The following is a 12,482-nucleotide window of genomic DNA, read 5'->3' as shown; positions in this document are numbered from 1 at the left end:
GAAGCTAACATCACCTTCATTTTACCAAAGAGAAGACTAGAGATAAGAGAGTAGGGGTGATTTTCCCCAAGTTTCACAAGTATGAGGGAGCGTTCAATCCAGAACTCAAATTCCCTTGTCCAACGCTCTTTCTTTACATATGGATACTACTGACTTCTGTTTACTAATCTATCTTAGAATTCAACCACATTCATTTTCTTACTTTTCTTTCCTCTTAATTGAAAATATCAGTTCTTTAAATGTATAATGGTATTATTAGAGTAGACATATACCTATTGAGGTAAGAAATAAAATGCCGGTTTTTGCTTGGGAATAATAGAAGACTTTTGGACCATATCCACAACCTAAATGATTAAAATTGAGTCACTATTTGTGGGAGTTACTGAAATATTTATCTGGAAAGTGGCTAATGAACAATAGGAAGATTTATAGATTTTGTCTGTTTCAATTGCTTCATTTTCTGTTCATTCTTGTTCAAGGACACATGAGGTCTATCAGCAGACTGAAGTATAATTCAGCTACTATGACTTTTTTTTTTAGAGATAATCATCTTTTTTTTTAATTTATTTATTTTATTTTTGGCTGCATTGGGTCTTTGTTGCTGCACACAGGCTTTCCTCTAGTTGCAGCGAGAGGGGGCTACTCTTCGTTGTGGTGTGAGGGCTTCTCATGGCGGTGGCTTCTCTTGTTGCAGAACACGGGCTCTAGGCACACGGGCTTCAGTAGTTGTGGTGCACAGGCTCAGTAGTTGTGGCTCATGGACTCTAGAGCGCAGGCTCAGTAGCTGTGGTGCATGGGCTTAGTTGCTCCGCAGCATGTGGGATCTTCCTGGACCAGGGCTCGAACCCATCTCCCCTGCATTGGCAGGCAGATTCTTATCCACTGTGCCACCAGGGAAGCCCCCACTATGACATTTTTTTAATAAAAATAATTTTAAAAAATTATGAAGATATTGTAACTCATGTAGAAAACCTAAGCAATATAAGAAAGTTTCTTTTTTCTTTTTCTTTTTTTTTTTTTTTGGCTGCACAGCTTGCAGGATCTTAGTTCCGCAACCAGGGATTTTACCTTCACCCTCAGCAGTGCAAGTGTGGAGTCCTAACCACTGGACCACCAGGGAATTCCCAGAAAGTTTCTTTTTCAATTTAAAAGTCCACTTGAACTGCTTCCTCAACTAAGTCTTTCTTTCCCTTCTACCTTCCCAATTTACCATCTTGTTTGATATTTTCTAATTTTTACAAAATGATTTAGATGAAGCTAAGAGTTCACTATAAGTTTGACCCAAACTTAAAGAAAACCAGCCAACAAATATGCAAATAATATATTTCTCATCCTGAGAAAGATAATATCATTGGATAAAATGACAAATGAATGACAAAAAAACTAACCATCTGTCTAAGACAGCTCACCTACCATTACCTCCACTCATTCATACTCTGTTTTATCATCTTATTTTTCTTCTCAGCATTTATAATAAACTGGCATACAACATATGCCTATTTGTTGTCTTTTTTCCCTGCACTAGATAGTAAGCTCCATGAGAACAGAAAGTTTGATCGATTTTTATTTTCTTAAAATGTGCCTGATACATATAGATGCTTCATACTCAATGCAATGCAAATACTCAAGTGAATAAATAAACTAGAAATTCGTTGTTTGAGAAATATAATTTCGTAGTGAAGTGAATAAAGCTAACTATATTTGTTGAAAAGATTTCTAAAATCTCTTTAGTGACCATGGCAATATTTTGATTATGATTGAGCTTCATATTCTTTTTTAGAACCATAATTCTGAATATCATTTATTATTATATAGTATAGTATATGTCATGGGAGTTACAGTAAAATCCATACTGACTTCATAACTGACCCTGTTTTGAATAAATCTTCAGTTTGGATGTGATTTCTTATAATTGGTCAATTTCCCTGAAAGGCAAGTAAGTGAAATATATTGATTAATTGAGAACTGCAGCTAATTGGGTTTTTACTAAAATTTGTTATACTGGCACAGAGCAGGCACTTAATAAATATTTGCCAAATACGTGAAGTCTAGTTAGTTAAAGTGGGCTTATTATTTTGTTTTTAGTTTCTCAAATAGAAAGAAAACTTTTCAGTTAAGTCTGTAATATGCAGCAGCATTAGAATCCACACAGCAGACAAGCAGGTTAAAAGTATTTCAAGTTCTCAAGTCTCTTCTTCTTTTTCATATTCCTTTCCCCTTGCCTTTTTTATTCTCTTTCCTTCCCTTTTTTTCCTGAGCAATTTAGGCCTAAATTGTGTGGGGACAAAGAAGATAAGCATCCGTAGGGAGTGTGGACGAGGAGAGCCTCTGCAGCCTAAAGAGCAGTATTGTGGCTCAGGAAGGGTGAGGAGGGTGGAGGGTGTGTTTAGCAGCAATAGGATATTGGTTACACACACAGAGAGATTGATCAAATAAGTAACTATGTTAAGGATAATCGGGAGATAGGGTTTTCATTGTTGCAGGAAGTAGTCACAAATATGAAAAGAGAGAAACTGCATTGGATTCTGTGGCGTTGGTTTGGAATGGAGATATCAGTGTGAACTCCTGAAGTTTCATAGAGACAGAGGTAAATAGAGATGTTAATATGTGTACATACATGTAGAGATAGCTATATAAATAGATGATTTTTTTCATACATATAGTTCCTTGGTTCCAGATCCTGAGAACAATGACACACCCAAAACAATGGGCACCTCTGCACACCCTCCTCCCAAACCTTGGTTATCTTATTATGCCAAAAGTATGGAAGTTACTCACACGACACCAGGGACATGTCAAAAAAGATGTCAGGTTAATGGGGATCATGATGACTGTATCTGAGACTACTTGAAAATCAAACTGACTAATAGTAACAGCAGATTATATCCCTCTGGGTAAAATGTATATCCACAAGTCCATACTGATATAAATAAATAAATAATATAGTTGTAAAAAAAGGGAAAAAAAGAGCAATTTTACAATGATCCCCTTAATCATGAGATCAATATTAACATAACAAGTAATGTGCCAACTGATAGGATACTACAGGAATATTGGATACTTTTCTTTAAAACAATATATGAAAATACATAATTTCAAAAACTATGACATCGGGCCTTCCCTGGTGGCGCAGTGGTTGAGAGTCCGCCTGCCGATGCAGGGCACACGGGTTCGTGCCCCGGTCCGGGAGGATCCCACGTGCCACGGAGCGGCTGGACCCATGAGCCATGGCTGCTGAGCCTGCGCCTCCGGAGCCTGTGCTCCGCAACGGGAGAGGCCACAACAGTGAGAGGCCCGCGCACCGCAAAAAAAAAAAAAAACAAAAAAACAAAAAACTATGACATCGTAATATCAAATTTGTCTATAATTTAAATATTAAATATTTAGATTAGAATATTACCCTCATGTAGTGGAATAAAATGAAATGTTTTACTTGTGTTTGATCTCTAGTTTAGCTGGTCAAACAAGTAATAATTATTACCATATCTGCACATTTAAACTATCTGGAAGATTGTCATTATTATTCTTATTACTAGCAAGGGATCACAGAAGCTGGCTATCTTTCCCCAAAGGAAAAAAAATGTAAAGGAGACTACCTTTTGAATACGCCTTTCCCTATTTTGAGAAATATTCTTTATTCTTCTGTGGAATTGAGTTGTGGTATAAGGGGGCTGGAATATGACTGGAGAGGTGAGAAGTATGTGGGGCCCAGGTTATCTGAGATTTGCTGGCATTTTATCGAAAAGATTTTGCCCCATGCTAAATGGATGCCAGCTTCAGGGAGTTCCTTTTCGTCAGGCATGGTGGTGTGCCGACAGAAGCCAAGAAATAATAACAAGGCTTCTTGGACTTCATGGACTCTTTCTTAATTTGGGAGAAAATTAACTTTTCACAAATATTATCATTTGAAGAAATTTATGGTATTCATTTAAGAAAACACTCAGAATTCCATGTTACTAAGGACAAGTTAGGCTAAAGTCAATAACATACTATAATGCGTTCAAAATACAAATCTCCTGCTCTATAGTTATGGAAATTTAGACAAATTATTTAAGCTCTTTATACCTCATTTTCTTCATATGTAAAATGAGAGTAATAATAACACCCAAGTCCTAGGATTATTATGAGCATTAAAAGAGACAACACATGTAAATTGCTTAAAGTAGTACCTGGAACATAGGAAACAGTCACTAGTTCTAACCATTATCCCAATTATTGGAGATCAAGGAACAAAGACAAAGATATCATGCAAAAACAGAAGCTATGTTAAGAAATCAGTGATTTCTTGGACTTCCCTGGTGGTACAGTGGTTAAGAATCTGCCTGCCAATGCAGGGGACACGAGTTTGAGCCCTGGTCCGGGAAGCTCCCACATGCCACGGAGCAACTGAGCCCATGTGCCACAACTACTGAAGCCCATGAGCCTAGAGCCCATGTTCCGCAACAAGAGAAGCCACCCACCACAGTGAGAAGCCCGTGCACCGCAATGAAGACCCAAAGCAGCCAAAAATAAATAAGTTTAAAAAATAAGATAAATCAGTGATTTCTTAGATTACATTTTGATTGATCGCTCTCTGAATAAATCTATTTATTGTTATGTACCTGACACCATATTAGGGCATGCAAGTACTCTTTCTTTTTTTTTCAATCTGTAAGAATAGGGATGATAATAGCAGTATTCCTCACAGCATTATTATAAGGATTTAATTATAAAACTTAGCAATTTACCTGGGGCTATTAATAAGCATTCAAAAAACACTAGTTGTACTACTATTACTAATTATTATTATCATTATGATATAATAAGATCAGAGTTTGAGAGATACTTGTGAGGGAATAATTACATTTTATAATGTGAGAAGAACAGAAGAGCTAATATTTCAAGTCTTTTAAAGAATAAATACAGTTTTTCCAGATGGGGAGGAGATGAAGAACATTCATGGGTTCCCCATGTGTTTTATCTAAATTTGACTTGTTTTCAAAAAGTCAGTGGACCCACAATTATTCCATTGAGAAAGGGCTTTTGAATTGACCATGTCCACACAAACTAATCAATCAACAGGTAACTGAGCACCAAATCTGTGAAATACACAGATAAAGTGTAAGACAGCCTCCCAGCCAGTTTTCCTATATCCACATTCTCTCTTTGTTAGCATACTTTCCATGAGGTTGACATACTAATCTTCCTAAATGCAGTTTTCATCATGCCATAACTGCCGGAAAACGTAGAGTAGTTCTCAAATGCCTGCTGTATCAAGTGCAAAATGACTGTCTAGCTTTAAGGACCCTCTGCAGTCTTGCAATTCAGGGTCTAGCACCAGCACCAACATCATCTGGGAACTTGTTAGAAATAGATAATCTCACACCTCAATCCAGACCTACAAATTAAAGTCTACAGTTTAACAAGATCCCCAGGTATGCAAATTAAAATTTGAGAAGCACTTCTCTACAATACCTATTAATCTAAACCAAACAAAATCACTAACCCATAATACAACCCATGGTCCCATCAAGAAGGATGAAATCCTTTCACTAATATCTCTGCATTCAAAGCAATTGAATTTTGCTCATGTTCTTAACTCTACTAGAAATACTTTATTTCCTTCCTACCTGCTATTTAAACCCCATGCATTCCTGAAGGCCCAGTGAAAAAATCTCATATCTTCTGTCCAACTAAGACCATTTCAAACTACACTAACCTTCCTGAATACTTCTTGCATTTAGGTCAACGTCATTTCATTCCTCTTACTATTCATACATTATTCATTGAATAATCATTTTCTGAATGCTTATTATTGTTTACCAGGCACTATTGCAGTGGCCAGAATGAAAACAAAAAGGCAGATTTCCCCTGCCCTCATTAAGCTCACAGTCAGAGCAATAATGGTTCAGTAGAGATACCTTAAACTCCACAGGTAAGAAATGCAAGCTGGTAGATGTAAGGGTGCAGGACCGTATTGGGTAAAACTATATGATTTGTGCTTTTTCTCAGTTAAATCTGCTTAAATGAAGGAAGTAATGTTGAAATATATTAAAAGCTTCCGTGGCATGAAATAGACTAACATTTTAACTGGGAGACAAAACAGAGATTGTGCTTTGTTTCGTTTTAAATTCAGAACCCTATAGATTATTGTAAGGTTTTTTTAGGCCAGCAATGTATTTTTCTTCATTCATTCAACAAATACCATAATTTTTTTTTAACATCTTTATTGGAGTATAATTGCTTTACAATGGTGTGTTCGTTTCTGCTACCAGAATTTTAAAGTAGCCCCTATTTGTCTTTTGGTGGCTCCTTAACTTTCAGACATGGTAGGCACTAAATAAATACTTGTTTGCACACATGGAACAACCATTGCACAAATGAAGCCCTTTCCTTCTACTGCGACTCATGACATAAGGAAATGTTCATGAATTTGCAATGACACTTTGGTTTACTAGTAGTGTCTTTTGGATCAAAACGTTCCTCCAGAGTGCCATGGAAATATTTCTGTTTTTCTGTAACTTATGTTCTTGTTCACCAGAGACTGGTTGGAGCACAACCAACCAAATGGGACTGGCTAGTAAAAGCTTTTGCGGGTGAGGATTTTGGAAAAAAGTTTCAAGACCATTTGCCAGCACAATCTCAGCAGGTGTAATTTTTTTTGTTGTTGTTGTTGTTGTTTTTGCGGTATGCGGGCCTCTCACTGCTGTGGCCTCTCCCGTTACGGAGCATAGGCTCCGGACATGCAGGCTCAGCGGCCATGGCTCACGGGGCCAGCCGCTTCGCGGCATGTGGGATCTTCCCAGACCAGGGCATGAACCTGTGTCCCCTGCATCGGCAGGCGGACTCTCAACCACTGCGCCACCAGGGAAGCCCAGCAGGTGTAATTTTAAACAACATAATGTAAAGATTTGATTTGCAGAGGCCCGGAGGGGAAAGGGAGATAAAATACTTAATGAAGTACTAACATCCCATAGTCTTTGAGAGTAAAAATACAAGTTAGCATTTCTTGGTGCTGCAAAACAACTCATCAGCTCTTTAGATAGAAAGAGATGCTTCTGGTAGACAGCCATTCTTCAAAAGATCTCATGCTCTAAACAACAGCACTGGAGTACATAAAGGTTACATACTACGCAAGACCTTTGTGAGCCCCTTGGTTCCTTCAAAGTGATTCAAGAGAGGATCACACAAGGAAATTTCAAAATCTAAGTAAAAAGACTATTTCCAACTAACATAAACTAAAACTTTACGGGATCTAGTATTACACAAAAAGTAAACATTACTTTGACTCAAGAATCAACAACTTCTTTATATTTATAACCTTCAAATCGGTTACAACTTTATCTTATTCAGCAATCTTGCTGAAAATGAGCATTCCCACGTGGCGTGCAATTTTCTCTTTAACTTTTAGTTTCTCTGGGTACAGAAAAAAGCTCTGGACCCTTAATTGAGCAATTATTATTTCTTAAGTGAATATAGAGTTTGAGAATAATGCGAAAATCTTCCTTTCATCCAGAGAACAAGTCTAACATAGGCAGTGGTGTACACCTTGTCTGGCAGCACCCCAGCTTCAGGTAGAAGAGCCAAGTCAAGACTGAAAGGGGAACTCATTCTTCACCTCTATTCAATCCCTGCCATCTACTGAGATTCTTGAAGGAATGCCAATTAGGACCAAATTACATGTCTCCTTGGAGGTTTTAGATAGCTCTTCACTAAGAACTGTTTGTTTATCTCATTTAGACCATTTCTCCAGAGTAGGATTCACAAACTTCCTGCTGAATATGCTGTTTGCAGACCATTGCTAGGTTTCCGTACCAATATAAAGCACTGGTACTTGAAAAATTCGTTAAGACTCATCTGAACTCCCAGATCCAAATTTGTGGAGTGCTTCTACCACATTTTTACAACGTTGTCCCAGAATCAAGCAACAGAAAATAAAGGGTTCATATGCAAACAGTACATGGAATATGCTTAGACAAGGAACTCGGGGCTTCATAGTTTGTGCCATTGTTTAAGTAATTCTAATTGTTTTAAGTTTTTCTTTATAGAGAGCTGGAATCTGCTTTTCTGGAACTTGTATCATTTGTCTTAGCTTTCTAAGACACTCACTGTCTCCTTTACATAAGACTTTCAAATATTTGAAGACAGGTTTCATGCTTCCCCTCCTGTATAGTTTTCTCTTTTTAAACATCTATTCCTTCAGCTATTCCTAAGGTTATGCGGCTTCCAAACTTCATCATTAATGAGAAGTTAGCTTTTCAATAACTACATTTTGAACATAATATGCTAATAATCAGCTCAAAGTTCAAAATATATGACTTGTATTTTACAGAATATTTTTTATGTTTGGTTAAGTTTTGATTGAATGCTATGTTTAGTGGTCTGTAATACATAAGATGCAATCTAGAAATTGCTATTAAAATGTTGGACTGGTAGAACCAGGTACAGAAAACATCTTTTTGGTGGTCTCAATTAATGAAAATTTTACTAGACACTACAAAGTGGTGATTGAAAAACGATGCTGAAATATTAATGTCAGCTACGGGTATAAAATTTCTCACCAAAGAACTATCACAACTTCAGGATAAAATGTTTGTTATCTAAATACAAATTTATAGCAGCCACTAAAATTGTTAGGAAGACCTTAGATTACTTTGCTGCTTAATCACAGTTTAAAATAATTTTTATTATACAGTATCAAATTAAAAGTTACTATTTAAAAAAATTCCAAACATTTATAAAAATATAATAAGCTAACACTTTAAATCGGACTTGAAGACAGTTTGGATATTCCTTATCTGCCCACAAAAGTTTCTCTAGTCTTTTGCAAAATGCTAAAGTGATGATTTGTCCAACAATGTAGATGGTTAATATTCACCCACGTGACATCAACAATTTAATGCATCATGCTTTCACTTCTCATTAAAATTGCTTCATTACTGAAGCTTAACCAAATTTTCTTCATGCTTGGCCCTCCATTTAAGTCTGATACCCTACAGTTTTCTTCCTATATCAGATTTTGCTTTGTCTTGAATTATTTTCTTTCCTTCTTTTACCTGCTTTCAAGAAATAGAAAAAGCCTCTTTGATGTGCCAATTCAAAGTATGTTCAGATAAAAGGTAAATAATTCAATAGGCTTTTGAGGAGGGTTGACATCTGAATGTTGGAGGTTGTTTACTCATCAGCTCTCCTATTGAGGTCAGGTGACCCACGTTAGTGACTTGCTGGAGTGAGTTTTGAATTTGTAAAAAACTTCTAATAAAGAATAGTGGCAGAAATAGCAAAGAAATATCAATGAAGTAGGAAAGTCCAAGTGTATGTTCTTATCAAGTCTTATACTTGTCCAATAGTTACAAACCTCTCTGAAAATATTTATATGTGTGGGTGGAGGCAAGTTGCCATTAAATTGTAAGAAGTGTTATCAGATTTATCAGGACTTGGTTGTAAATTTGACTACACAGTTTTGGCTCATAGAGAAATGAGGAGGAAATATCTGATTAAAGTGTGCATTGCTGCTGAGGCAACTGAATGTTGCCATAGCAATTGAGATGAAATGTGCAAGAAGTGAGATAATTAAATCTAACCCCTTTAGTAGTTTTGACAGTCAATGCACTGCCAATAGGAAAAGTTATCTGCAGTATTAAGATAAAACACATTCCTCATGGAAATTCTCCTTACTAGTATTTTGTTGTTTCCTTTCTAAATACATTGCTTTAGGTGTCTAATTTGAATGTTCTTTTGTAATAATCAAATACAGTTTTGACCTTGGTCTGCAGCTGCCTAGAATTTCTGCTGGTTTATTGTATCATGGGAGTAGACATCTATAAAAAAAAAAAAATCCATTTTTCCCCCTCTAGTTCTTAAAAAAAAGTATACTAAAGCCAAAGCTGTCATATTTGAGCTTGAAATTCAATAATATCTAGAACGTGCTGCCCTCTTCAGGAGCTGATGCTTAAAAATACTTTGACTTTTTTTTTTAGCAGTTTAGTAATTATAAATATAAGCTATAATATCAAAAGTTGTATTAATAATTCTTCAGAAATAAGCACTACACACAATAAAGTATTTCTAAGTCTAAAATTTTCCCTTGAATATATTTCATTAAAAATCAATAAATACAAAAAAATTTAAATAAATTATTAATATTTATAATTAAATATGAAAAACAGCTTTCTTAGGAGAAACTATGCTTGTGGGGAGAATTCCTCAATTATTACAGAATGTCAGACTTCCACATTTACTACCCAAACGTTTCTTTAGATTAAAAATGTCTAAAAAGGGCTTCCTTGGTGGCACAGTGGTTGAGAGTCCGCCTGCCGATGCAGGGGACACGAGTTCGTGCCCCGGTCCGGGAAGATCCCACATGCCGTGGAGCGGCTGGGCCTGTGAGCCGTGGCCGCTGAGCCTGCGCGTCCGGAGCCTGTGTTCTGCAATGGGAGGGGCCACAACAGTGAGAGGCCCGCGTACCGGGAAAAAAAAAAAAAAAAAAAAGTCTAAAAAATAAGATATTTTCTATGTGAAAAACTAAGTAGGACACCTTTCAAATCTTAATTTTATCCTCCAGCGAAAAGTCAGTAAATTTTGTATTTGTCATTTGAAATTTTCACTAATTTTCATTTACTGAAACATCATCTTTCTTGGAAATAATGATTTCAAGTGACACTAACACATTATAATTTTTAGTCAGGATTACTTTATTCGAAAAAAAAATCAAAGGATCTGAAATGTCATTATCCAAAAATTAAAGTAAATCCCTTTTCTGCATATGTTATTTATGCTATCATCTAGTTTTAGCAGAGGGAGATGTACTCTGTGTGTTTTTCTCTAGATTAAGTTTATGATTCTTACAAAAACATAAAGGAACAGAAAATGACCAATATGTAATGACATTATATATCAGGATATGAGAAAAGCCTATTTTCTTACATCCTGACAAGTTCCTTTTTTTTTTTAAATATCTTTATAGGAGTATAATTGCTTTACAATGTTGTGTTATTCTGCTGTACAACGAAGTGAATCAGCTATATGTATACATATATTAGAACTATTGACACTAAGAAAGGTTATTTTATACTACTTATTAATTGTGAAAGTCAATGTTAATTTTAAAAATTTAAAGGAGAGAATAAATTTAAGAACGTATATACCTTTTCAAAATACAAATTTGTTCTAATTCTTACCATGTGATGCAATTAAAACACGTTTTTAATCAACAGAAAACAATAAGGAAAAATGTAGCTCTTTATTATCACTTATTTAGTGTGGAAAAATAAGAGCTTGGACTCTTAATTCTGTTTTCAGCTCCTACATCAGATTTTCAGTTCAAGATTCCAAAAAGGAAATGTATTTGCATATAAATAGATGCAATTGTCATTAATGCTGACTTCAAGGAAGTAAAATGCCCCTCAATTTTCCTTAAAGAGTTTTAAGTATAGCTGTCCTATCTGTTATCAATGAAAAATTCAACTGAGCTAAAGGGGAGAAAGAAAAAAAAAAACTTTTGACAGTATTCTCTTAATCCAATAATATTTTGGGGGGAAAATAAAATGTTTTATTCCTGACTTTGAAAGTACTTATCACAACAGTTGTTTAATCCTAAAGTAGCTCTGTCCAAAGGCATGTAATACACATTCAAGAATTCTTAGAACACTGATTTGTGTTTTCTGCAATAGATTTACTTCATTTTTATTTTGGGGCTGTTGCATTACATTTGGCAGTTAGGATCCCTGTGGATGGAGATATAATAAATAATAATATTTTCTTTGCTTTCCAGAGTATTTATGGAACAATGATAAATTTCATCTTTCCCCGAATGGTAAGTAAAGAGCTCTTTCTATATTTGATAGTACTGAACACAAACAAGAAAAAGTGAATTGTTATAATGAAAGTGGAGTATCATTTGCTAAATGTATTGAACGATCTGATAATTATAAGGTAGCATATACTCTTGAAATAAATGGATACCGCATTCAAATTCTATAAGCATTCCAAAATTCTCACCAACTATGCTACAGGCTCTTCAGAGGGAATATAAGGTTTTTGCTTTCTCTGTTGGTTTGCATTTGAACACAGTGTACTCCCTATTTTGTTTTCTGCGGTAATTTATTTTAAAATACACACAGATATAGAAATAAATGTGGTTTACATTCTGTGAGCAAAAAGAAGAAGCATATCTGTGATACATATTGAGAGTGGGTGGGTAAGAGTCCTTTGGAATTTTTACTGTTACATAAAAACTGATTGTAATCTATGTTTGACCAGGGCTTTGCAGCATCTGTGAATTTTAAAATGTTTGTTTTCTAAAAGTATATATCATAATGTCTCCAAGGCAAGCTAGCTACTGTATGATTTTGTCTAAACTCATAGTTTTGTTGTCTTTATGTTTTTATGACTTGAAATGGTAATATTAAATTTAGTCTTAATCATAACCTCTTTACAATTTAAACAACAATAAAAATCAATCTTATTGAATGGGAAAGGTCCATGTAAAATGATATTCCTTA

General features: G+C 35.4%; 1 protein-coding gene across 8 annotated transcripts in view; it reads left to right on the top strand.

Moving 5' to 3' along the window:
- Positions 1-12,482, top strand: part of ADGRL2 (adhesion G protein-coupled receptor L2) — a 271,627-nt gene that overhangs the window by 46,783 nt on the left and 212,362 nt on the right. For all 8 annotated transcript variants that reach the window (XM_033864355.2, XM_019919571.3, XM_019919572.3 and 5 more), the window contains exon 2: positions 11,753-11,794. The gene's annotated coding sequence lies outside the window, so the exon portion shown is untranslated. The remainder of the gene's footprint in view (positions 1-11,752; positions 11,795-12,482) is intronic.

This window comes from Tursiops truncatus, chromosome 1 (genome assembly GCF_011762595.2).
Source record: "Tursiops truncatus isolate mTurTru1 chromosome 1, mTurTru1.mat.Y, whole genome shotgun sequence".
Classification (NCBI taxonomy): Eukaryota; Metazoa; Chordata; class Mammalia; order Artiodactyla; family Delphinidae; genus Tursiops; species Tursiops truncatus.
Note: the sequence above shows the minus strand (reverse complement) of the source record. Positions and strands in the feature narration are given on the sequence as shown.